Source organism: Octopus bimaculoides, chromosome 13 (genome assembly GCF_046866305.1).
Source record: "Octopus bimaculoides isolate indiv1 chromosome 13, ASM4686630v1, whole genome shotgun sequence".
Lineage (NCBI taxonomy): Eukaryota > Metazoa > Mollusca > Cephalopoda > Octopoda > Octopodidae > Octopus > Octopus bimaculoides.
In genome coordinates, this window is record NC_142940.1 from 39299752 (window position 1) to 39326459 (window position 26708).

Here is a 26708-nt window from a genome sequence, read left to right on the forward strand (position 1 = left end):
TTGCTCAGGGACACAACACCTCACATGTAGTATATGTGTTTGGATGTGTGTGTGTGTGTGTGTGCATGTGTGTTTGTGTCCCCTTGTGTTGAGAGTACATGATATTCATAAAGCAAACATCACTGTCATATAAACGATATCCTTCATTTCCAATCTTCCATAAAAAGATATCCAGTTATGAGGAAATATTACCTTGCTTGAAAACAAATAAAGGTTGGTGACAGGAAGGGAATCCAGCTGTAGAAAATCTAATGAATGCTGGTGATAAGATGGGCTACTGGCTGTGAAAAAACCTGCCTCAGTGAATTCCATATTCCACCCTTCTCATGCAAGTATGCAACAGTGGACGTTAAAAAATAATGATAATGGTGATTATAGTTTAGTATATGGTGGATAAAAAAGCCAGAAATTTGTTGGTTTTTTAAAACAAACAAAGAAATTTCTGTGAATCAAAATATTCCAAAAATTTTAATTACAGTCAAATTTTATTTGAATCTAAACAATTCCTCACACTTTTACATTTCTAAGCTGTCTTACAACTTTTAGATAGCTCATATATCAATGAAACAAAACAAAAAACTTTAACACCTTTACTGATATATAGAACAGGTATAGCCACAAAATTTTGATGGTCATCTTGGAATCTTACTCAGATCTTCTACAGTTCTTCAATTCTCTTGAACTAAACACTTTTATTTGAAAGCTCTATTCTTTTATTCTTTTATTCTTTTATTCTTTTACTTGTTTCAGTCATTTGACTGCAGCCATGCTGGGGCACCACCTTAAAGAGATTTTAATTGAAGAAATCAACCTCAGGACTTATTCTTTGTAAGCCTAGTACTTAATCTATCAGTGTCTTTTGCTGAACCACTAAGTTACAGGAATGTAAGCATACCAACATTGGTTGTGAAGCGATGGTGGAGGACAAACACAGACACAAAGTCACACACACACACAAACACATACATATACATATATGATGGGCTTCTTTTAGTTTCTGTCTGCCAATTCCACTCACAAGGCTTTGGTTGGTCTGAGGTTATAGTAGAGGACACTTGCCCAAGGTGTCACGCAGTGTGATTGAACCTGGAACCATGTGGTTAGAAAGCAAGCATCTAATCACACAGCCAGTGCTTAAGGACCATTATAAAGACTCTTTTGAATGAGGAATACTGTTTGATTCTTAGGAAAACAGTCAAGAAAAAGCAATTGAAGGAAATATTTTGCTGACTCTTGTTCCATACCAAAATAATTGATAGGAAGAACATAAAGCAATCACTATTGAAAGTATGGCTGTCATACTGATGTATGCAAATATTAAGTTTCTAGAGAGAAAGAAGGGGTGAGGGAAAGAGAGAGTGAGAGAGATAGAAGGAGAGAGTAGGAATGGAAGAAAGAGAGAGAGAGAGGAAAATAGGGAAGAGAGTTGGTGGGGTTTACAGAAGGTCAGAGGAAAAATGAGGGATTTATGGGAGGAGAATAAGAAGTAGAAATATTATAGCTTAAATACAAAGAGAAATAGAATGAGAAAGAGGAGAAGGGGAAGAGGGAGAGAAGGGGAGAGAGATGGAGAAAGAGATAGTAGAAGAGGAAAGAGTGGTACGTGAGTGAGGGAAAGACACTAGCTTTGAGTAATAAAATACTCATTTAATTGGTAGTAATAGGAACAATAAGTTGTTTTATTGCTACCAGAGACATTTAATAATACTCTTTTACTTGTTTCAGTCATTTGACTGCGGCCATGCTGGAGCACCGCCTTTATAGTCAAGCAAATCGACCCCAGAGCTTATTCTTTGTAAGCCTAGTACTTATTCTATCGGCCCCCTTTTATCGAACCGCTAAGTTACGGGGATGTAAACATACCAGCATCGGTTGTCAAGCGATGCTGGGGGGACAAACAGACACACAAACATATACACACATATACATATACATATATATATATATATATATAGAGAGAGAGAGAGAGATGCAGTTTGGGTTCGTGCCAGGTAAAAGCACTACTGATGCCTTATTTCTAGTGAGACAGTTGCAGGAGAAATACCTAGCTAAGGATAAACCTCTGTACCTGGCTTTCGTTGACATGGAGAAAGCCTTTGACAGGGTCCCCCGATCCCTTATCTGGTGGTCAATGAGGAAACTTGGGATAGAAGAATGGTTAGTGAGAGCTGTGCGAGCCATGTACAGAGATGCTGCCAGTAAGGTGAGGGTTGGAAATGAGTACAGCAATGAATTCCAGGTAGAGGTAGGGGTCCACCAAGGTTCCGTCCTCAGCCCCCTATTATTTACCATAGTCCTCCAGGCAATCACAGAGGAGTTCAAGACAGGTTGCCCCTGGGAGCTCCTCTATGCTGATGACCTTGCCCTAATTGCGGAGTCACTATCAGAACTAGAGGAGAAGTTTCAGGTGTGGAAGCAAGGTCTAGAATTGAAGGGCCTTAGAGTCAACCTAGCTAAAACCAAAATCCTAATAAGTAGGAAGGTAGATAAAACACAAACCCCTTCAGGTAGATGGCCCTGCTCAGTATGTAGAAAAGGAGTAGGTAGTAACTCTATAAGATGTACCCGGTGCAAGCTATGGACACATAAGAGGTGCAGCAACATCAAAGGCAGGTTAACTAGCAAGTTAGTTTTTGTCTGTGGCAGATGTTCAGGTGCAATAAAGACTGCAAACAAACAGGAAACAACTTCTATCTCATTCCAGGGTGAAAAACTAGAGGTAGTCGATAGCTTCCGCTATCTGGGCGACCAAGTTAGTAGTGGGGGTGGGTGCGCTGAAAGTGTAGCTGCTAGAATAAGAATAGCCTGGGCAAAGTTTAGAGAGCTCTTACCCCTGCTGGCGACAAAGGGACTCTCACTCAGAGTAAAAGGCAGACTGTATGACGCATGCGTACGAACAACCATGCTACATGGCAGTGAAACATGGGCTGTAACTGCTGAGGACATCCGTAAGCTCGCAAGGAATGAAGCCAGTATGCTCCGTTGGATGTGTAATGTCAATGTGAATACCCGTCAGAGTGTAAGTATCTTGAGAGAAAAGCTGAACATTAGAAGCATCAGTTGTGGCGTGCAAGATAGACGATTGCGCTGGTATGGACATGTGGTGAGAATGGAGGAGGATAGCTGCGTGAAAAAGTGCCACACCCTAACAGTTGAGGGAACCCGTGGAAGAGGTAGGCCCAGGAAGACCTGGGCTGAGGTGGTGAGGCAAGACCTTCGTACATTGGGCCTCACCGAGGCGATGACTACGGACCGAGACCTTTGGAAATGGGCTGTGCGTGAGAAGACCCGGCAAGCCAAGTAAGATCGTTGCCAGTGCCCCTGGACTGGTTCTTGTGTGGGTGGCACATGAGATGCACCATTTTGAGCGTGGCCGTTGCCAGTACCACCTGACTGGCTCCTGTAGGATTTTCGAGCGAGATCGTTGCCAGTGCCCCTGGACTGGCTTGTGCGGGTGGCACATAAAAGACACCATTTCGAGCGTGGCCGTTTTCGTGCGGGTGACACGTAAAAGCACCCACTACACTCTCTGAGTGGTTGGCGTTAGGAAGGGCATCCAGCTGTAGAAACTCTGCCAAATCAGACTGGAGCCTGGTGTTGCCATCCGGTTTCACCAGTCCTCAGTCAAATCGTCCAACCCATGCTAGCATGGAAAGCGGACGTTAAACGATGATGATGATGATATATATATATATATATATATATATATATATATATATATATATACGTATACAACGGGCTTCTTCCAGTTTCCATCTACCAAATCCACTCACAAGGCTTTGGTCGGCCTGAGGCTATAGTAGAAGACACTTGCCACTTGCCCAAGGTGCCACACAGTGGAACTGAACACGGAACCATGTGGTTGGTAAGCAAGCTAGTTACCACACAGCCACTCCTGCGCCTATAGTAAATTTATTTTTGCAACTTCTTTATAATTATTACGATTATTATAATTATTATTATTATTATTATTATTATTATTATTATTATTATTATTACTAATGTTATTATTACTATTATTATTTATTTTTTGTGGTTTAAACGATTTAACTGAAAAGCAAATAAATATTAAACAAAAAAATATAAGCCATGCATGTTGTAAAACAGAATTTAAAAAACGAAAAGGAATAAAGCGTAAAACTTTGCTTGTATTACATGTTAACTTCATGAAATTACTTATGTAGGGGCCTTAGTAAAGGTTTAACATTAATGTTCGTTAAAAAAGTTAACATTATAGCAATGTGATTAAGAATTACTCCATGCTGTATTATTGTCAATTTGTTCAAAACCTGGCAAAATTAATCTGGCTAAGCATACACAATTCTCAGAAATAGAAAAAAAAAAAAAAAAAAAGCCTGGTCAATTTTGCTTATTAACAGCTTAATTAATGAATAAACAACAACAACAACAATAATAATAGTTTCTGTGTCATGTTATTGCAATTCTTGATTCATCCACATCATTGAATTACTCAAACACTTTCACCAGAGACAATAATCTCGAATCTCTCTCTTTTCACTCATTTTATCCTCTTCCTTCCTTTCTCTCTCTCTCTCTCTCTCTCTCTATCTCTCTCTCTCTCTCTCTCTGCGTATATGTTCATGTGTTCATATGTGCATATATACATGTGTATACATATATACATATACATACGTACATATATGTATGTACCTGCGTCTCTCATTTTCTGATTTCATCCCCTTTCTTTCTCTCTCTCTCTCCTGTCTCTCTCTCTCCTGTCTCTCTCTCTCCTGTCTCTCTCTCTCCTGTCTCTCTCTCTCCTGTCTCTCTCTCTCCTGTCTCTCTCTCTCTCCTGTCTCTCTCTCTCCTGTCTCTCTCTCTCCTGTCTCTCTCTCTCCTGTCTCTCTCTCTCCTGTCTGTCTCTCTCCTGTCTCTCTCTCCTCCACTCCCCCCTCTCTTTCCAATTCTTTCTAATCCAAATTTTTCACTCACACCCTCCCGCCCCACTGCAGAAAAAAAAAAACTAAATAGATAAAAACAGAATTACAAGACTATACTAAATTCTTAGTATAGTTTTAAATTAGATTTTGTGTAGAAAGTATTTAAAGAAATTACAAGAGTCGATGTGTCACAACTAACACATACCCACAACTAAGTGATGTACATACACATAATTGAATGTAATACATATGCACACACAATTGAATGTAACACACACACATACACAAAGCCAGATGTAACTCATAGAACATCAGTGGAAATATGTACACACAGCCAATACAATGAGGAAGCCTCTAAATAGTGTTTTACCTGCTAGAAATAGCAGCTAAGTTTTCTCCTTCGGATCAAATCATACTAGCTTCATAAGATTCATTAGATAATGTAGCTATTGATACAGTATATCTGAATAAAAGATGGCATAGTGGAAGATGGAAGATCTTTAACTATAGTTCAGCTGTTTGAGGTCAAATAATTAGGAGCCTTTCGTTTTAATTGGTCAATTCATTTAAATACTTGACTGTGACCTGCTGAATGATTGTTTGTCATTCATTAATATCTTGCTGTTATCTGAGCATTACAACATCATCTGAAGGTAACTATCCTGTTAGCAAATTTGGCTAAGTTTTCATTATAAATCGATTTAGATGTCTTTATCTAAGCATTATCGCATTTTATCTACTGAGCAAGACTTTATTCTTTTCTTTTTTTTATCTCTTGCTTGGCAATATTATATTCTACCATGAGGAATTCTGGGCACTTCTCAAAAATATCCAAATAGAAAGTGGCACTGTCTTTTATTACCCAGCTAATATTCATAATTTTCTTCTTTAAGCTCCAAACATTCCTTGATAAGCATATATGATTTGCTTTATGTATGTTGCAGATGCTTGCGTAGTATACTTAATATTAGATGGCCCGAACGCATAGAAATATGGAGCTATGGCAAAGAACAAATCAAGTTTTATTAGGGAGAAAATATTTAAGAAAAAGTGGAAGTGGATTGGTAGCACAATTAGAAAAGACACACCAAATGTAACGAAAAGTGCTTTACAGTGGAATCCGGATAGATATACAAAGAAAGGCAGGCCTAAGAACTCATGGTGTAGATCAACACAAAAGGAACTAGAGAAAGGGGGACATTCATGGCAGAGTATAAGTACAGAAGTGAAAAATTATGCGACTTGGAATTCAATTATAAGTGGCCTATAATCCGCATTGGAGGGTTAAAGTCAAGAAAAAAAATGTTGCAGAATGAGTGTGTATGAGGTATGTATCTATCTTTAAATAATCAAAAAAGTCAGTCTTAGATATATATTGCACAACTTACTATTACAGATACCAATACCTGAATGAAATTTTCATGCTGTACGTACGGATATATTTTGATTAATTTTTCTTCTCAAGTATGTGATGCTTTTTACTGTATAATCAGTTGTTTACCAGTTTTGAATAAGTTGAGCATTATATTTGATATCCAAATAACTTACTAGTATAAAAACTAATAAAGAAAATTTTTTCTACAGATGGGTGAGGGTGTAAGATGTCTACTTCATAATTACATGGATTTAAGATTTCTCTTACTGTGTTGCATCTTAATCAAGTACCACCACCACCACCACCACCACCACCACCACCATCATCATCATCATCATCATCAAAATCATTGTCATTGTCATCATGATCATCATGATCATCTTCATCACCACCACCACCACCACCACCACCACCACCACCGCCACCACCACCACCACCACCACCACCACAATCATCAGTCACCATTACCATCACTTTCATCATGATTATCATTATCCTCATTATCGTTACTCTATATCTGCGTATCCATGCTGGATTGGGGGGTTTGATGAGTATTTTTGAAATAGAGTTTTTACAGTCGCATTCCCTGTTTATCACGAACCCTTTCTGTTCCCTTACAACACATTTAAGCATGCAATGTAGTGATTCTAAAACTCCAGTAATTATATACTCAGCACAGTACACAAAAAACTAGATATCATATTTACTTGTGTATTAGTCACACTCTTCTGATTTAGAATGAAATCTAAGTAGAAAATTTTTCCCTTTCATATTCAAACTTTGTCCTTTTGTATATAAGTCAAACTCCAGATTTTTTTCTGTTAAATTCAAGCATAAAATAGTGTGACTTATGCCTGGTTCTTTGTGGGTTATGTTGACGAGTGTTCCAGTTCATTTGATTGATGGAACAACCTGTTCTTGAAATTAACATGCAAGTGGTGGAGCACTCCACGGACATGTATACCCTTAACATAGTTCTCAGAGAGACTCCGTGTGACAAGCCTGGTTCTTTGAAATACAGGTACTACTCTTTTTTGCCAGCTAAGTAGACTGGGGCAATGGGAAATAAAGTGTCTTGCTCAAGAAAACAATGTGCCACCAGGAATTGAACTCATGATCATACGATCACTAGGCGAATACACTAATGACTAGGCCATGCAGCTTCTCAGTGATCCTTATACAAGAGTAAATATGATATATATATATATATATATATATGTGTGTGTGTGTGTGTGTGTGTGTGTGTGTGTGTGTGTGTGTGTGTGTATATGTTTGTATGTCTGTGTTTGTCCCCCCAACATTGCTTCTCAACCGATGCTGGTGTGCTTATGACCCCGTAACTTAGTGGTTCGGCAAAAGATATTGATTAAATAAGTACTAGGCTTACAAAGAATAGGTCCTGGGGTCGATTTGCTCAACTCAAGGCAGTGCTCCAGCATGGCTGCAGTCAAATGACTGAAACAAGAAAAAACAAATATATATATATATAAATGCATGCTAATATATGACCTATCTTGGAGTCCTTGTTCGCATAATCATTGAACCTGGAGCTTAACTATGGTCTATCCATAGCACTTACTCAGCATTACCTGACACCTTTGGGTCTTATTGACACCATTACCTCTCATAACCTACATGTGTGTGTGTGTGTGTGTGTGTGTGTGTGTGTGTGTGTGTGTGTGTGTGTGTGTGTGTGTGTGTGTGTGTGTGCATGTGTGTGTTTATGTTTGCTGGTGAGAACTTTGACTTAGCAGTCTGAAAATCAGATATCAATCAAATAAATACCTTCGAGGAATATCTATTAAGATCAATAGGATCAAGCATAACCCTAAAGGGCAGTTTCCCAGCATGAAACCAATAAAGAATAGAAAAAAAAAAAAAAAAAAAAGAAACAACACCAGAATTTCTGCTGATGAAACAGAAAATGGAAATATGTCATAAGCTTTTAAAAAGCCAACCAAGGAATGAAGAAATGCTATGAGACCATTTTTCTTGGAGTCTCAAAACAAAACCAAAAAAAAAAAAAAAAAAATCAAAACAAAAAATATGTTGAATTAATCACACATGTTTTCAATTTAAAGCCAATAATCTATAGAATTTAAAAGTTGACATTTAGAATTAAAGACTGTAATAATTACCAAAAATACACAGCATCTGCTGAAGCGGTAATTACCATGTTCATTAAAACATCACATGGTATATTCTAAGATTCCACTAGCACGGTATCAGCTCGTAAACTCTCTCTCGTTTAAATCAAAGATTAATAACTTTTCGATGATTTCTTCTTTTTCTTTCTTTTTTTTTTGCTTAGCATTTTTTCTCTCTGTCTTTCTTTCTCTCATTCTCTACCTCTCTCTCTCTCTCTCTCTGTCCTTTTCCAATGAAAGAAGATACATTTTTCTAGACTGCTAAATATATGTACATTATTATAGTTGTTATAATAATAATAATAATAATAATAATAATAATAATAATATAGATTCTTCTTCTTCTTCTTCTTCTTCTTCTTCTTCTTCTTCTTCTTCTTCTTCTTCTTCTTCTTCTTCTTCTTCTTCTTCTTCTTCTTCTTCTTCTTCTTCTTCTCCTTCTCCTCATTATTATTATTATTAATATTATTATTAACGGTCTTCTTAATATTGGTAGTAGTGTTGGTGTATTCTCACCATTAATTAGATTCCTGATAATGAAAATGAATAGAAACTCATTTATAGTTCTTAGCTATGGTATCTATATTCTAAATAATTAAATTAAAAACAACTGGGAATGTTTTTGTATTTATTTATGTTTTTGTTGAGGTTTTTTTTTTCGTAGTTTTGGAATGTTTTTCTCTTTCTTTGCTTACAATACTCAGTTAACATGTACTCACTTCGTTAAATGCTTGTGTTTTTTATTTGCATCAGATTATAGATGTAAAAATGATATTTAAGTACACAGACACACACAGGCACATGCACAGACACACATACACACACACATATATGAATATAAAGATATATATATATATTTCTAGAGTACGTTCTGTCTTATCTTCGAAACGTCTAGATAGAATAGAGACAGCTGATGAAGGGATATTCCAAGTGGCTTTCCGTTTTCCTATGTGTTCGTTCCGTTGTCTGTAGTTTATTGTTCTAACGTCCTGTACCCTGATATGCATGTATATACACATGTAGATGTAAGTATGTACATATATGTGTGTATACATGTATATATATTCTTTGTATTATTATATATATATATATATATATATATATGTATACAAATATAAAGATATATATGTGTGTATATATACATAGAGAGAGAGCGAGATAGAAAAAGATATATATATATATATATATATATATACATATATTCTTTTTTTATTCTTCTATTTGTTTCAGTCATTTGACTGCAGCCATGCTGGAGCACTGCCTTTTGTTGAACAAATCGATCCAGGACTTATTCTTTGTAAGACTAGTACTTATTCTACTCACAAGGTTGATCTGAGGCTATAGTAGAAGACATTTGCCCAAGGTGCCATGCAGTAGGACTGAACCCAGAACCCTGTGGTTGGGAAGCAAACTTCTTACCACATAGCCATACAAGTTTATATATAATATACATACATATATATATATCATCATCATCACCATTTAACATCTGTTGTCCATGCTGGCATGGGGTGGATGGTTTGACCAGGGCTGGTAAGCTGGAAGGCTGCACCAGACTCTAGTCTGATTTGGCATGGTTTTCTACATCTGGATGCCCTTCCTCACGCCAACTATTCCAAGAGTGCAATGGGTACTTTTACGTGCCACCAGCATGGGTGCCATTTGTGTGCCACTATGACTATGATTTTACTTAGCTTGATGGGTTTTCATACACACACACACACACACACACAGACATGCACACATACTCTTATGGAAGCGTGGCTGTGTGGTTTAGGAATTTGCTTTCCAACTACATGACTTTGTGTTCAATCCCAGCGAAGCATGTTGGGCTTCTAATATAGTTCTGGGCAGTAAAAGTCTTGTGAATGTACTTGGCAGACAGAAACTAAAAGAAGCCTGTGATTTAGCTATATAAGTACATGTGTGTGTGTGGTTGTGAGATTATTGTAAATCCACATCATTCATTATTGATATGCTGCAAAGACATATCTAGCTATGTGGGAAATAATATCTTGCTTGATAATGGTTGGTGACAGGGAAGGCAGCTGGTAAGACAAAATCTACCTTAATAATCTCCCTGTGATGCATGCATCAAAATTGTACATTGAAACAATAAAACAATGATGATGATGCTTGTGTGTATGTATGTGTGTGTATATATATATGTATATATATATATATATATATATATATATATATATATATATATATATATATATATATATATATATATACACACACACATATAAACATATGAATATATATATGCATATGTACATATGTATATGTTCATATATTTATACATGTGTGTATGTGTGTATTCATATTCATACATAGATAGATAATTAGATAGATAGATAAAGAGATAGATATACATATATATATAGATGTACTATCAGCATAATCTTTTAACATCTGCCTTCCATGCTAGTATGATATATACACACACACACACACACACACACACACACATATATATATATATATATATATATATATATATATATGTGTGTGTGTGTGTGTGTGTGTGTGGCATTATAAATCTTTCGTTCAGGAAGTTGCGGATTAGTTTGTAGCTAGAAGATGATCATTTTAATAAAATCTTTTTTGTTGGTCATTTTGTTATCTACAAATAAAAATTGTGATCTTATCTGAAGTATACTATGTTTTTCTCTTCAACTTACCCAGGTGCATACAGCCCACCAGTTTATCTGGTTTGTTTGGTGAAGGCATGTGGCTTAGTGGTTAGGATATTCGGCCCGCGATAATAAGGTCATGAGTTCAATTCCTGGTGGTGCATTGTGTCCGTGAGCAAAACACTTTATTTCATGTTGCTCCAGTCCACTCAGCTGGCAAAACACGAGTAGTGCCTGTATTTGTTTCAAAGGGTCAGCCTTGTCACATTCTGTGTCATGCTCTGTGGAGTGCTCAGCCACTTACACATTAATTTCATGAGCAAGCTGCTCTGTTGCTCAGAGCAACTGGAACCCTTGTTGCCATAACCGATGGAGTGCCAGTTTATCTGATTTGTGTGTATATGTATGTTTATCATAGAAAGATCCATTGATATCTACTTTTTTGTTGTAAAATAGAAAATTAAACGAAAATTATACATAGCCAATTTTCATTATATTATTTATAAACTAAATTAAAAATTTCCTGAAGTTATATAGAAGCAGCATTTGTGTATCCATTTGTTTTATTCCAGTTATCTCCTCCTCCCATTAACAGTTGCTGAATTCTGCTCCTAGAAATTCTGTTGTTTTTTTTCTGTTATATATTCACTTTGAAGTCTGTCTGTTCACAATTTTATCAAAAATTATAAAGAAAATGTCAATAAAATCACATATTCTTCAACTGAATATTTTAAAACATTTATTATGATTTACTCACTCTCTATGTGTTAAAATTAAATTCTAAAACAACAGTTTCAAGAAACTTAGATGTCCTCCATTTTCTTTTGATTTCTGAAATTAATCCAACCTTAATTTCATTACCAAAGTCAGAATTGTTTACACTCTCAGAATTTGGTACATTCTCTTCAAAATCCTGTTAACATTTGTTGCATATTTTTATGGAAACATTATTTCCTTAGAGTCACTATTATAAAATTTTAAGTTAATATTTTCTTTTAAATGTTGATAAAATTTACATTCACTTTACATTATTTATTGATGTCCACCATGCGTGTATGTGTTCATGTATGTCTCTTCTGTTATTTAATTATTATAAATCCCCCACTGAGGAGGGAGCCAGTTTCCAACAAAGATACAAGGCTCCATCTTTGGGTGGTAGTTAACACAGACAAATTCCCATTTGGAACTTGAGAAAAGTCTTGCATATTTTTACTGTTCCAGTGTATGTATGTATGTATGTATGTGTGTGTGTGTGTATGTATGTATGTGTGCATGTATGTATGCATTTATGTATGCATGTATGTATGTATGTATTTATGTATGTATATGAGGTGAGTTTTTTGTAAATTTCTTCCCCAAAACAAAATGGTATCACTTCTGCACTTGATTTATTTGCCAGATTTAGCACTTGTGGACGTCCATCTCTTCCCCAAGATGAAAATACAGCACAAAGTTCACCATTTTAACACCGTTGTCAAGCTCCAGGGTCAATCACAGAAGGTTCTCGACTTGCTTACAGAAAATGGCTTCCAGGTTAGATTCCAAAAGTGACAGGAATGCTGGGACTGGTGTATTGCTAAGCACGGTGACTATTTTGAAGGAGATGATGATAAAACCTAGGTAAATAAGCTACTTTTTTTTACTAAACATGACTAATCCAGTAATCTTTTGATACCACCTCATATACATCTGTGTGTGAAAGCTTGTCTTTTCTTGTGTCCCACCATGGCATGATGGTTGTGTGTGTCACTGGCTTACAAATGGTATCATTTGTTTTCACTATTCCGTGAAAACATGTCCGGCCAATGAGAAATATTACTTTACCTGGAAACAGGTGAGGGTTGGTGACAGGAAGGAGATCACCCTGCATCATTGAATTCCATTCAAGACATGCAACCATGGAAAATCAGACATTAAAAGCATTAATGATGATGATGATGATGATGATGATATATATATATATATATGGGAAATTTGATTTAGTTTTGTTAAATTGAATTTTCCCCTGTAAGTTTTGGATTTTATTCCCATTTATTATTATTATTATTATTATTATTATTATTATTATTATTATTATTATTATTATTATATATATATATATATGCATGGATCAAAATGGAAATTTAAATGAGAGAACAGCTGAGGAAAGTCTATTGTAATTACTGGAAGGTGGGATGTGATTGGTCAAGAAAGGTCATGTGGTATCACAGTTTGATGTTGGTATTTGGAAAATACTGCATGGTGAACAAGAAATATACATATATATATATATATTTCTTACTTTTACTTGTTTCAGTCATTAGACTGTGGCCATGCTGGGGCTCTACCTTGAATTTTTAGTCAAATGAATCGACCCCAGGATTTAATTTTAAGCTTCATGCTCATTGTATTGGTCTCTTTTGCCAAACCACTAAATTACAAGGATGCAAACACACATCAACACCAATTGTCAAGCGATGGTAGTGGGGACAAATCCAGACACAAAGACACACACACACATACGATGGGCTTCTTTCAGTTTCTGTCTGCCAAATCCACTCTTATGGCTTTGGGTGGCCTAAGGCTATAGTAGATGATACTTTACTCAAGGTTCTATGCAGTAGGACTAAACCCAGGACCATGTGGTTGGGAAGCAAGCTTCTTACTACATAGCCACACCTGTGCTTATATATAGGTATCTTTGACCTGAGGAGTGGCCAGCGTAGCATCCCTCATTTTTGTAATTACTACTTTTGAGATTCTGCTAGCTAGGAAACATGTAGCCTGAATTTTATCAGTTTCATTCCCTAAATTTGGATATGTGTGTGTGTGTGTGTGTGTGTGTGATATTTTATATTGGTTGAGTTTTGCCTTTGGGGACACAAAGTCTTTAGGTAAAGCTCTGGGTACCAAAATACAGACTTGACCAAAATGAAATGTATACTGTTAATCTCTAGGATGGTATTGAGCATTCGCCTTTCCAACAGTCAACAGTAAACGGATATATAGATCTGTGTTTGTGTGTGTGTGTGTGTGTGTGTGTGTGTGTGTGTGTGTGTGCTTGTGTGTGTTTGTGAGTATAATTGTGCATATATGTGTGTGTTTGTATATGTGTGTGTGTACATTTCTATATGCACGTGCATTTGTGTGTGTGTGTGTGTGTGTGTGTGTGTGTGTGTGTGTCCATGTAGAAAGACATTTTAACTGAGTCAGGATATAAAGCCAATTATGAAATATGATGAGAGAAGATCAGAAGATGTAGACGTGACTTTATTCTCCCTCTTCCTGAGGAAAATATTGGAAAAAAAAAAAAAATAATAAAGAAAGGAAAAAAAAAAAGAAAAACCAAGAAAGCAAAGCAAGAAAAACCATAAACAAAAACAAACTAAAAAAAACAACACGTGTATAGAGAAGAAATTTTAATAAGCGAGCGAGCCATTAAGGTGTAGTATTTCAATATTTCCTTTTTCTCTTTGCTTCTAAATAGGATTTCAGGCTGTAATTGTTGAGGATTATTGAATATTATAAGGTTATTTTGTTGTCATTTAGAGACAGTGTTTATGGTTAATGACACACGCCATCACATGACACCAGAATCATCATCATCGTCGTCGTTGTTGTCATCGTCATCATCATCGTCATCATCGGTGTCATATCATCGTCATCATCATCATCATCATTATCATTATTAGAGTCATCCTCTGCCACCACCACCACCACCACCACCACCACTACAACCACCACCAACACTACCACTACCACCACCAACACCACCAATACCACCACCACCATTACACCACCACCATTAGCACCATTTCCACCATCACCATCATCATCACCGTTTCTACCACCATTACCACCACCACCACCACTGCTAACACAATCAGAAAGACACACAATATATATATATATATATATATATACAGTGGGCTTCTTTCAGTTTCCATCTACCAAATTCACACACAAGGCTTTGATCAGCTTGAAGCTATGGTAGAAAACACTTGCTCAAGGGGCCATGTAGTGGGAATGAACCTGAAACCATGTGGTTAGAAAGCAAAATTCTTACCTCACAGCCATACCTGCACCAACATTCTGAATAATTTTGGGTTGAAGAATGGCAAAACAATAACAGCCATGCCTCTGCCATCACTCCAACCTGCCCCACCATATTGCTACCACTGCCATTCCCACCACCATCTCCTCCTATGCCATCTGCAATACACGGCCACTACCAAAAGCGTCGCAATCGTTACTATGATCTTCATGATTGTCATCAACATCATCATCACCACAACGATCATGACGACAACGACCACGACTGCTGCCGCCACCACCACCACCAATGCTGCCGTCGCCACCACCACAGCTGCCTTCACCACCACCACTACCACCACCACCACCACCAACACCAACACCATCACTTCCACTGCCAACCACGCCACTACCACCACTGCTGCTGCCACCACTGCTACCACTACCGCCACCACCACCACCACCACAACCGCTACCACTGCTACCACCCCCACCCCTGCCCCACCCCACCAACGCCACCGTCGCCACTACCATCACCACCACCACAACCAAAGAAAGACAAAGCAGCATGGCAAATGCCGTGTCGACTTACTACCAGAACAAAACATCATAGCAGAAACAATATATATATATATACATAATATTGACCAATTTAAACCAATTAAAACTGGTATTAAAGTCTAAGTGTGTTCATATGTGTTGGGGGTGGAGTTGGGGGAGTTAAGAGGAAGATAAAGAAGTAGTCTCTGACCATATCAGCCGGCATATTGTGATAAGCCGTCTCTAAAGGTTACTACTGGAATGGTGTCAGTTTTCTTGTTGGATAAGAAAAAAAAAGAAAGGCAAAAAGCAAAGCAGCTATGTAACAGCAGGAAATAAATAGGAAGTTGTATAATTGATAACTGTGGAGGCGCAATGGCCCAGTGGTTAGGGCAACGAACTTGTGGTTGGAGGATCACGGTTTCGATTCCCAGAGCGGGTATTATGTGTGTTTATTGAGCGAAAACACCTAAAGCTCCACGAGGCTCCGGCAAGGGGTGGGGGCGACCCCTGTTGTACTCTTTCACCTCAACTTTCTCTTACTCTTTCTTCCTGTTTCTTGAGTAACGCTGCGATGGACTGGCGTCCCGTCCAGGTAGGGGGGAACACATACGCCATGGAAACCAGGAAACCGGCCCTATGCTTCACAAGGGACCAAGAGGATTTCCATTCCATAATTGATAACTATTCATACAGCATGTGTATAGTATAGAATGGACGAAATTATTGTTAATCTGATATTTTTTCACCTGTTTTATACATATATGTGGGTGTAGGTGTGGTTGTGTGGTAAGAAGTTTGCTAAGGCAGTGAGCTGGCAGAATCGTTAGCACGCCGGGAGAAATGCTTAGCGGTATTTCGTCTGCCATTACGTTCTGAGTTCAAATTCCGCCGGGGTCAACTTTGCTTTTCATCCTTTCGGGGTCGATAAATTAAGTACCAGTTATGCACTGGGGTCGATGTAATCAACTTAATCCCTTTGTCTGTCCTTGTTTGTCCCTTCTACGTTTAGTCCCTTGTGGGTAATAAAGAAATAAGAAGTTTGCTTTCCCAACCACATAGTTCCAGATTCAGTCCCATTATATATATGTCTGAGTGTATGTGTAGGTGTGTGTGTGTGTGTGTCTTTATGTGTGCGTGTGTGTATTTGTGTATGTGTCTGTTTCCCGCTGCTTGTCAACTAGTGTTGGATTGTTTACATCTCCATAACTTGGCAGTTCAGCAAAAGAAACCAATAGAATAAGTAGAAAGCTTCAAGAAAATGCAGAAAGACAGTATAGGTTTTTTTTGTTCAAGTAAAAACATATGAAAGCAGTGCTGCAGCATGGCTACAGTCCAATGGCTGACACAAGTAAAAGATAATAAGATATGGACACTAGATAATTATGAGGATGTTATATTGTCCTGTTCATCAACATTTAACATCTGTTTTCCTTGCTGGCATGGGTTGGATGCCTTGAGAGGAACTGGCATGGTCTGGAACTGCACCAGATTCCATAGCCTGTTTTGGCTTGGTTTCTATGGCTAGATGCCCTTTCTAACAACAACCACTTCACAAAGTGTACTGGGTGTTTTTCACGTGGCACCATCACCAGTGATTTTACATGACACAAACATCAGTGCTATTTATGTGACACCAGCACCCACACCAATGTTTTTTTACATAGCACCTTAGATTTAGGATCAGCAATGTCCCACATATCCCACACCTCTGTCATCTTCTTTGTAAAGCTCAGTGTCTTTAAATTGGCCATTAATCCTTTGTCCCATGTCTTCCTGGGTCACAAGGCCTGACATTTTTGGGAAGGGGTCCAGTCGATTACATCGACCCCAGTGTATAACTGGTACTTAATTTATCGACCCCAAAAGGATGAAAGGCAAAGTCGACTCTGGTGACATTTGAACTCAGAACGTGACGACAGACAAAATACTGCTAAAGATTTTGCCCAGAGTGCTAACGATTCTGACAGCTCGCAACCCTAATATTAATGATGATGATGATGATGATGATGATGATAATGATAATAATAATAATAATAATAATAATAATAATAATAATAATAATGGTTTCAAATTTTGCCACAAACTCAGCATTTTTGGAGGAGGGGATGAGTCAATTACATCAACCCCAATGTTTAACTGGTACTTCTTTTATTAACCCCAAATGGATGAAAGGCAAAGTTGACCTCGATGGAATTTGAACTCAGAACGTAAAGTCAGACGAAATGCTGCTAAGCATTTTGCCCGGCGTAGTAGTAGTAGTAGTAGTAGTAGCAGCAGCAGCAGCAACAGCAGCAGCAGCAGCAGTAGTAGTAGTTATTCATACAGGAAGTGAATGTAGCATCCTGGCACAGAAAGAATATAAGAAAAGACATGACAACCAGGAGAAAGTAATCCATTGGGAGGTAGGTTGAAAGCTTAAGATTTGACCATACTGATAAATGGCGTGAACATGAACGTAGCAAACTGCTAGAAAGTAAGAAATATAGGATATTGTGGGATTTTAACATCCAGACCGATAGAGTGATAGAAGCTAGAAGGCCTGATTTAGTAGTAGTAGACAAAGAGAATAGGAAGTGTCAGATAATTGACTTTGCAGTCCCAAATGATGAGAATGTTAATATGAGACAAATTAAGATAAATTGCTTTATCACTTCTTCTGATGGTGAAATATGTATAAAACAAATTCTATGGTGGTTCCTTGTTTTTGTTCTTCATGCAGGTATATACGTAATTATGGTACATAACACTACTAGTATCGAATTAGAAGTAGATGTTTGTAGTAGTTACAGAAGCTTTTAATACGCAACACACAGCACACAGCACACACATACACACACACACACACACATGCATTACACACAAAGATTGTAACTGAATCAACATTAAAAACATCACTGATAAATGTTTGGCTGGAAGACATGATAAAAATCTTGATAGGTTTTCGGTTTCAAACCCTGACAGCTTCTGTGTATTTCATAACATTGTCATTTTCTGCAAGAATCTCTTGATCAACTCATTTTGTTTGGTTTCAACTTGTTCAATCAGTCTTGGATAATATCTTACAACTGATAATTCCATTTAGCCAAATCAATAATCTTGGAGTAGCTCTAAGGTTTCCACATACCCAGCTTTGGATACACCAATCCAATTAGAAAAATGGCTGCTTCACATGTTTAATTGTCTCATAAACCTCTTCTGTCATATTGTTATCATTGTCATAATTATCACCTTCATCGTTGCTGTTGTTTTTGTTGTTGTTGCTGTTGTTGTTATTTTTTTCTTGTTCTTGGTCTTGTTTTCGTCGTTGTCGTACTCGCCGTTGTAGTCAGCATGACGATCATGATGATCGTCAGGGTCATCGTTGTCAGCATGCTCGCCGTCATCATCACAATCATCATCATCATCACCACCACCACCACCATCATCATCATCATCATCATCATCATCATCATCATCATCATCATCATCATCATCAAGTTCATGATCATGATCATGATCATGATCATCTCATCACCACCACCACCACCACCACCACCACCACCATCATCATCGTCATCACCATTATCAACATCATCATCATCATCACCATCATCATCATCACCATCACCATCACCACCATCACCATTGTCACCATCATCACCATCATCATCATCATTATCATCAACATCATCATCATCATCATCACCATCATCGTCATCACCATTATCAACATCATCATCATCATCATCATCATCATCATCATCATCATCATCATCATCATCATCAAGTTCATGATCATGATCATGATCATGATCATCTCATCACCACCACCACCACCACCACCACCACCATCATCATCGTCATCACCATTATCAACATCATCATCATCATCATCATCATCACCATCATCACCATCACCATCACCACCATCACCATTGTCACCATCATCACCATCATCATCATCATTATCATCAACATCATCATCATCATCATCACCATCATCGTCATCACCATTATCAACATCATCATCATCATCATCATCATCATCATCACCATTGTCATTGACACTGTTGTCATCATCATAAACATCATTGTCATCATCAGTAACAACCTCATCATTGTTACAACCATCATCATCGCTGTCATCATCATCATCATCATTGCCATCGTTGTTAGCATCGTCCACCTCCTCACAACCACCGCCACCTCCACCACCACCACCACCACCACCATCATCATCGTCAACGTCGTCATTGTCATCATCAACATTATTGCAGAGTGACAGAAGATGAGTATTGAATACAGAAGAGAGGTGAAAGCTGGAAAGAAATGAGATGTGTCTGCTTCACTCGATGAAAAATGTCAGCATGGATCTTCTGTTATTCTGTTATTCTTTTATTCTTTTACTAGTTTCAGTTATTGAGTGGTGGTCATACTAGAGCATCACTTTGAAGGATTTTTGTCAAACAAATCAAACTCAAATACTTATTTTTAAGTTTGGTACTTAATCCATCAGTCTCCTTTGTTCGACTGCTAAGTTATGGACGTGAACTAACCAACAAGTTTTAACATGTGTTGAGACACAAACATAAGCACATAGACGCACACTCACATATACATACACACATGCACACATGCACACACACACGCACAGGCAGACACACGTGCACACACACATGTGCACACACACGTGCACACATACACATGCACACACACACACACGAGCATGCACACACACGCTCATGCGCATGCACACACATGCTCATGCGCATGCACACACACATACATATGGATATATTTTTGATTTGTATCCTTTACTTGTTTCATTCATTAGACTGTGGCCATGCTGGAGCACCACCTTGGAGAATTTTTAGTTGAATGAATCAGCCCCAGTGCTTATTTTTTCTTTAAGTCTGGAACCCATTCTAGTGGCCTCTTTTTGCTGACCCGGTAATTTACAAGGACGAGGGATGTAAACACACCAACACCAGTTGTCAAGTGGTGGGTGAGACAGACACATAGATACATACACAAAAAAAACCCACACCACACACACACACACATTTACAATGCACTTCTTTCAATTTCTGTCTACCAAATCCACTCACAAGGTTTTGGTCTGCTCAAGGCTATATAGTAGAAAATACTTGCCCAAGGTGCCATGCAACAGGACTGAACCTGGAACCATGCTGTTGGGATGCAATCTTTCTATCACACAGCCATACCTGTGCCGACATAATTATTTTTAAGAAATTCTTCAAGCAAAGCAGGTGAGAAATTATGAAAAATATGTAAAGTGATACCAATACACAAAGACAAAGAAAATATACTGGATTACCATCCATGGGTTGTTTAACGCCTCTATTATATTTTGGGAAAGCTTTCCTTTATCAAATATAAGATAGAAAATAATCCAAGACTTTGGTGGACCATTCTGAAGTGTTTGGTTGATGATAATAGGCTTGTTCTGAACTTTTGGATTATTTTCTATCTCAAAAGATAAAGAAAGCTTTCCAAAAATATAATAGATGCATTAAGCAACCTATTTAAGGTGATAAAATATCTTTTCTTTGTCTTTATTTATTAGGATCATCTTACACAATTTCCCTAATTTCACACCTGCATTGCTTAAACACACCCACTCACACACATACAGCCAGACAGCCAGCCAGACAAACAGACACAGACACACACACACATGGATATACAAGCGGAAATCTGTGAACATTCAAAGAGTCGATACAGAAGAATTTTAATACAAGAAGATTATTTAAGATTTGTATTAAAATACCATACTTTCTCCCCTTAATTTTCTGTGTCTTTGCTCTCTGTAAATCAGTTCTGTTAATATATATAAATATCTAGTGAGTTCAAATTCCACTTAGGTCAACTTTGCTTTTCATCCTTACGGGGTCGATTTATTAAGTACCAGTTGCATACTGGAGTCGATCTAATCAACTGGCCTCCTCCCCAAAAATTTCAGGCTGTGCGCCTAGAGTAGAAAAAAAAATAAAAGAACAAACATCTAGATGTATATACATGAATAATCATCTTCTGAATATCTTCTGTTTTGTTTCTCTCTATTTACATGTATATCTATATTTATATTTTATATATCAAGCCTAAGTGCTTCTGCTTGTTTATTTGTATTATTATTTCCATATCTACTCATCTTGATTCCTCTTATAGCCATTCTTTACCTCAAAGACCTTATCTTCGGAAATGGTTTCAGAATGTAAGTTCAAATCATTTGAGAGCTAAGTGTTTTCTATACTGAGCATCTCTGAATCTAATCTGTTGATTTTATATATATATATATATATATATATATATATATATATATATGTATACAGTCTAATATACAGTCTAATATATATATATACAGTCTAATATACAGTCTAATAATCGATTTAATCCGTTTGTCCTTGTTTGTTCCCTCTGTGTGTAGCCCCTTGTGGGCAGTAAAGAAATATGAAACGTTAGCACGCCGGGCGAAATACTTCACATTTTGAATTGAAATTTCGCGGAGGTTCACTTTGCCTTTCATCCTTTCGGGGGTCGATTAAATAAGTACCAGTTACGCTCCGGGGTCGATATAATTGACTTCATCCGTTTGTCTGTCCTTGTTTGTCCCCTCTGTGTGTAACTCCTTGTGGGCAGTAAAGAAATAAGAATAGGAACTTTTATATGTTTTCAAAATGTTTTCCATAAATGAACTTAAAGGATATGTATACACATATGTATGTACATGTGAATATATATATGTATGTGTGTATATGTATATGTATGCATGTATGTATATGCACATGCGCATTCATACAACAATATACTACAAATGGTTAGGCATTTATTTACTCATACACTGGAACGAGTATTCTGCTATTTCTTCTGTAGTCTTGCAATTTCTTTCCTCAACGTTTGCAGTATGATCGTCTCTTCACCATCGTTGCTACCTCCACCACCACCGCCACCACCACCACCACCACCACCACCACCACCGCCATCATCATCATCATAGTGATCATTATCTAGCTTAGAGAAAGAGAATAATCACAACAATACAATCTTGTTTTTCTTTTTCTTTTTTGTTATATCTCTGTCTGCCTAATTACAATGAAAAATATTCGAAATATAAAAATATGGTGGGGGGGGGGGGGAGCGAATAAAAAAAAAATTTATTATTAAACAAATAAATATTTTTTTCCTACTGCAAAAATGAAAAAAAAAAGAATGTTTAATAGAAAAGAAATAACAACAACAACAACAACACATACAATAATAAATATAAAATAATAATTTTTCTTTTAATTGCTTGAATAAAAGAAACTTATTGATATTTCTTTTCTTTTATTTTTTGTATTATTCTTGATGCGTTCTTTAACAAGGAAGTCTAATTTAAGGCTGCCTTAATTTCCTGAGATAGAACAACGCATTGTCCATACACCTTATTAACATTATGATTATCTTTATTAATGTTATTGTTGTTGCATTTGTCATTGTTGTTGTTGTTGTTGTTGCTGCTCTTCTTCTTTTTCGTCTTCTTCTTCTTCTTCTTCTTCTTCTTCTTCTTCTTCTTATCATCATCATCATCATCATCATCATCATCATTATTATTATTATTATCATTATTATTTTCTTCTTATTATTATATCATTGTTATTATTATTATCATTGTTGCAGTTATTATTCTTGTTTATTATCATAATTATTATCATCATCATCATCATCATTATTATTATTATTATCATTCTTCTTCTTCTTCTTCTTCCTATTATTATTATTATTATTATTATTATTATTATTATTAATAATATTTCAAACAGACAATATTGTAGTTCTGGTTCCATTTTTTTTTTTGCTTTTTCCCCCCCCTTGTCTTTTTCCCCCTTTTCTCTTCTTTTCTTTTTTTCTTTTTTTCTTTCTTTATACTTTGTTTTTACTTCTTTGAATTTAGAAATCTTTCAAAGAACAAAACACTTTTTTTTAAAAACTTTGACATGCTAATTTTAGTATCATCATGATAATAGTGGCGGCGGTAATTTCTGAATAAATAACAATGCCCTGCTTAAGAAGAAGAAGAAGAAGAAGAAGAAGAAAACAACAACAACAATAACAATTACTACCACTACTATGACGACGACAAAGACAACAACAATAGCAAGAATATCTTATGTTGTCACGTGTCCGCAACATTTTCTAATATGCTTCGATGCCCTCCCTCTTTATGCTCTTCAGTACATTCAGATATGGCGCTTAGCTTATCGATCCCGCAAGGATGAAAAGAAACACAGTTGACCCAAGTGGAATTTTCAAAATTTTGAAATTGGAATTTTAAAGAAATGAAATAAAATCTTGTAAATTTTTCGATGTGACAGACAGACAACCTTTATTTAATGCTGATGATGACGATGAGGAGGATGATGGGGATGATGATAATGATGACAATGATGACGGTTATGATGATGATGGTGATGATGAAAATGGTAATGGTAATGGTTATATGACGATGATGATGATGACGGTGATGGTGGTGATGACGATAATGAGGAGGAGGAGGGGACAACGACAATGATGATGATGATGATCACAATGATGATGGTGATGGTGATGATGATGGTGATGATAATGATGACGATGACGGTGATGATGAAAATGATAATGGTAATGGTTATATGACGATGATGATGATGACGGTGATGGTGGTGATGATAACGATGAAGATGAGGAGGTTAATGGTAATGATAATAATGGTAATGATGGCGATGAAGAGGAGGAGGGGACGACGACAATGATGATGATGATGATCGTGATGATGATGATGATGACAGTGATGATGGTGATGGTGATGTTGATGATGATGATGGTGATGTTGATGATGGTGATGATGATGGTGATGATTATGATAATGTAAATGAGATGGTGGTTAGTTACTACACTATCTATCAGCCTGCTAGAAACAGCAGCAAAATCTTTAGATCGCATATTGCTATCTTATAAAAACAAAAAGAAAACAATAAAAAAAAAACCAACATATTTAACGATAAAGTTCTGGATGCATTGTGTGTAGGACAAAAAAAATAATAAAATAAAAATACAGGATTGTCATGTCTGGAATGCATTGGTAATAAGATTATGGCATCAAGGATGGTTTGGAGCAATTCAATAATAACAATAGTGAAGGAGATGATAATTATGATGATGATGTTGATGATGATAATGAGACTGATGATGGTATTGGTGGTGGTGGTGATAGTGTTGATGATGATAATGATTATGGTGGGGATGATGATGATAATGAAGATCATGCTGATGATGCTGATGACAATGACAATGATAATGATGAGGATGATGACAATAGCAGTGATGACGATGATAATGTTGATAATGAGGATAATGATGACGATGACGGCAATGACAGCAGTGATGTTGATGAATATGGAGATGGGAAGATGGTGATCATGTTGATAGTGGTGGTGGTGGTGATGGTGGTGGTGGCGGTGGTGGTGGTAGTGGTGGTGGTGGTGGTGATGATGATGATGGTGATGATGATGGCAATGATGATGATGATGACAATGATGATGACAGTGATAATGATGATATTGACAATAGAAATGAGGAAGATGATGATCATATTGACAGTGATAGTAGTGGTGTTGACGATGACGACGACAATGCTATTGGTGATGATGACGATGATGACGACAGCGATTTATTTTTACTTTTTTCCCCAGACCCAGAAAATTTGCGTTGTTGCTCCAGATGATGATTCTTGTACGACACTCATAATTGCCATCAACAATTATTGACAGTAGGTAATTAACGATTTAGTCACTAAATATAGAGGGTGCTTTATTATTCTACACGAAAACAAGAGAGATGGAGGTGGAGGTCAATTGACCCCCATAAGAAATTGGTCATAAGCTAAAAGTGTGTATGAAAACATTATATGACACATCAATTCTGCTGGCAATGAGAATCGCAATTTGGGCAAAAAAGGGGGAAAAAAAAAGAGAAAATGCCTCGATATATATTTTCTAAATGAAGTGTTTAAGTGGAACAGTTTGAGGCTGTCCAGTTATGAGTCAGTGAAGGGGTTGGCATGAGTATATTAATTACGGGGAGACTTAATTAAGACCTAAGGTTGGAGGAGAGCTATTAATCTCTAAGTTGAAATTGCTTATAGAAGTATTAAGGTATTAAGAATGCTGATTTGGTAATTGCATGCATTTACACTCATATATACACATATACAATCAAAACGTATAGAATTTGTGTGCATGTATGTGTGTGAGTGTGTGTGTGTGCATGTCCATTCCAACAAGTGTATATGTATATGCATGATGATCTGTTCATATATATGCATATATATACATTAGCCAATATGCATACATACATACATACTTGCACACACACAATATATACATACATATATATATAGGGTGGCGAGCTGGCAGAATCATTAGCATGCCGGGCGAAATACTTAACGGTATTTCGTCTGCCTCTACATTCTGAATTCAAATTCCGCCGAGGTTGACTTTGCCTTTCATCCTTTCAGAGTCGATTAAATAAGTACCAGTTACGCACTGGGGTCGATGTAATCAACTTAATCCTTGTGTCTGTCCTTATTTGTCCCCTCTATGTTTAGCCTCTGTGGGCAATAAACAAATATATATATATATATATATATATATATATATATATATAGAGAGAGAGAGAGAGAGAGAGAGAGAGAGAGAGAGAAATAGATAGATAAATAGATGGATAGATAGGTACATACAGACATACATATGCATACATATAAGCACATATATATTCACTATATATACATTCACTTATAAGAGTGCATATACCTACATACGCAGGCTTTCCTTTTATCAACGAGTGTTGATCATTCAAATTGTTTATGTTGGTAGAGAAAATCTTTCTCCGTAGTAATTTTTCTTCTTCTTCTCCTTCGTTGAGAGAAAATATGGAGGTTTCTATGCAGAAGCCATGTTTTGCTATTGAATTCGCAATGAAGGAAGGGATGCAGGCTTTCTGACATCCACAGATGGCCACAGGTTGCTTAAAGAGAGGACTTCATTAATGAGAGCAATGTGCAAGGGATGAAGAA

The 26708-nt window shown here is 36.9% G+C and overlaps 1 long non-coding RNA gene across 2 annotated transcripts in view; it reads left to right on the forward strand.

Moving 5' to 3' along the window:
- Nucleotides 1-5795: 5795 nt before the first annotated feature.
- LOC149132884 (uncharacterized) overlaps nt 5796-26708 on the forward strand; it is a 43730-nt gene continuing 22817 nt past the window's right edge. For both annotated transcript variants that reach the window (XR_016244116.1, XR_016244115.1), the window contains exons 1-2: nt 5796-6228; nt 12462-12682. This is a non-coding gene — a long non-coding RNA (uncharacterized LOC149132884). The remainder of the gene's footprint in view (nt 6229-12461; nt 12683-26708) is intronic.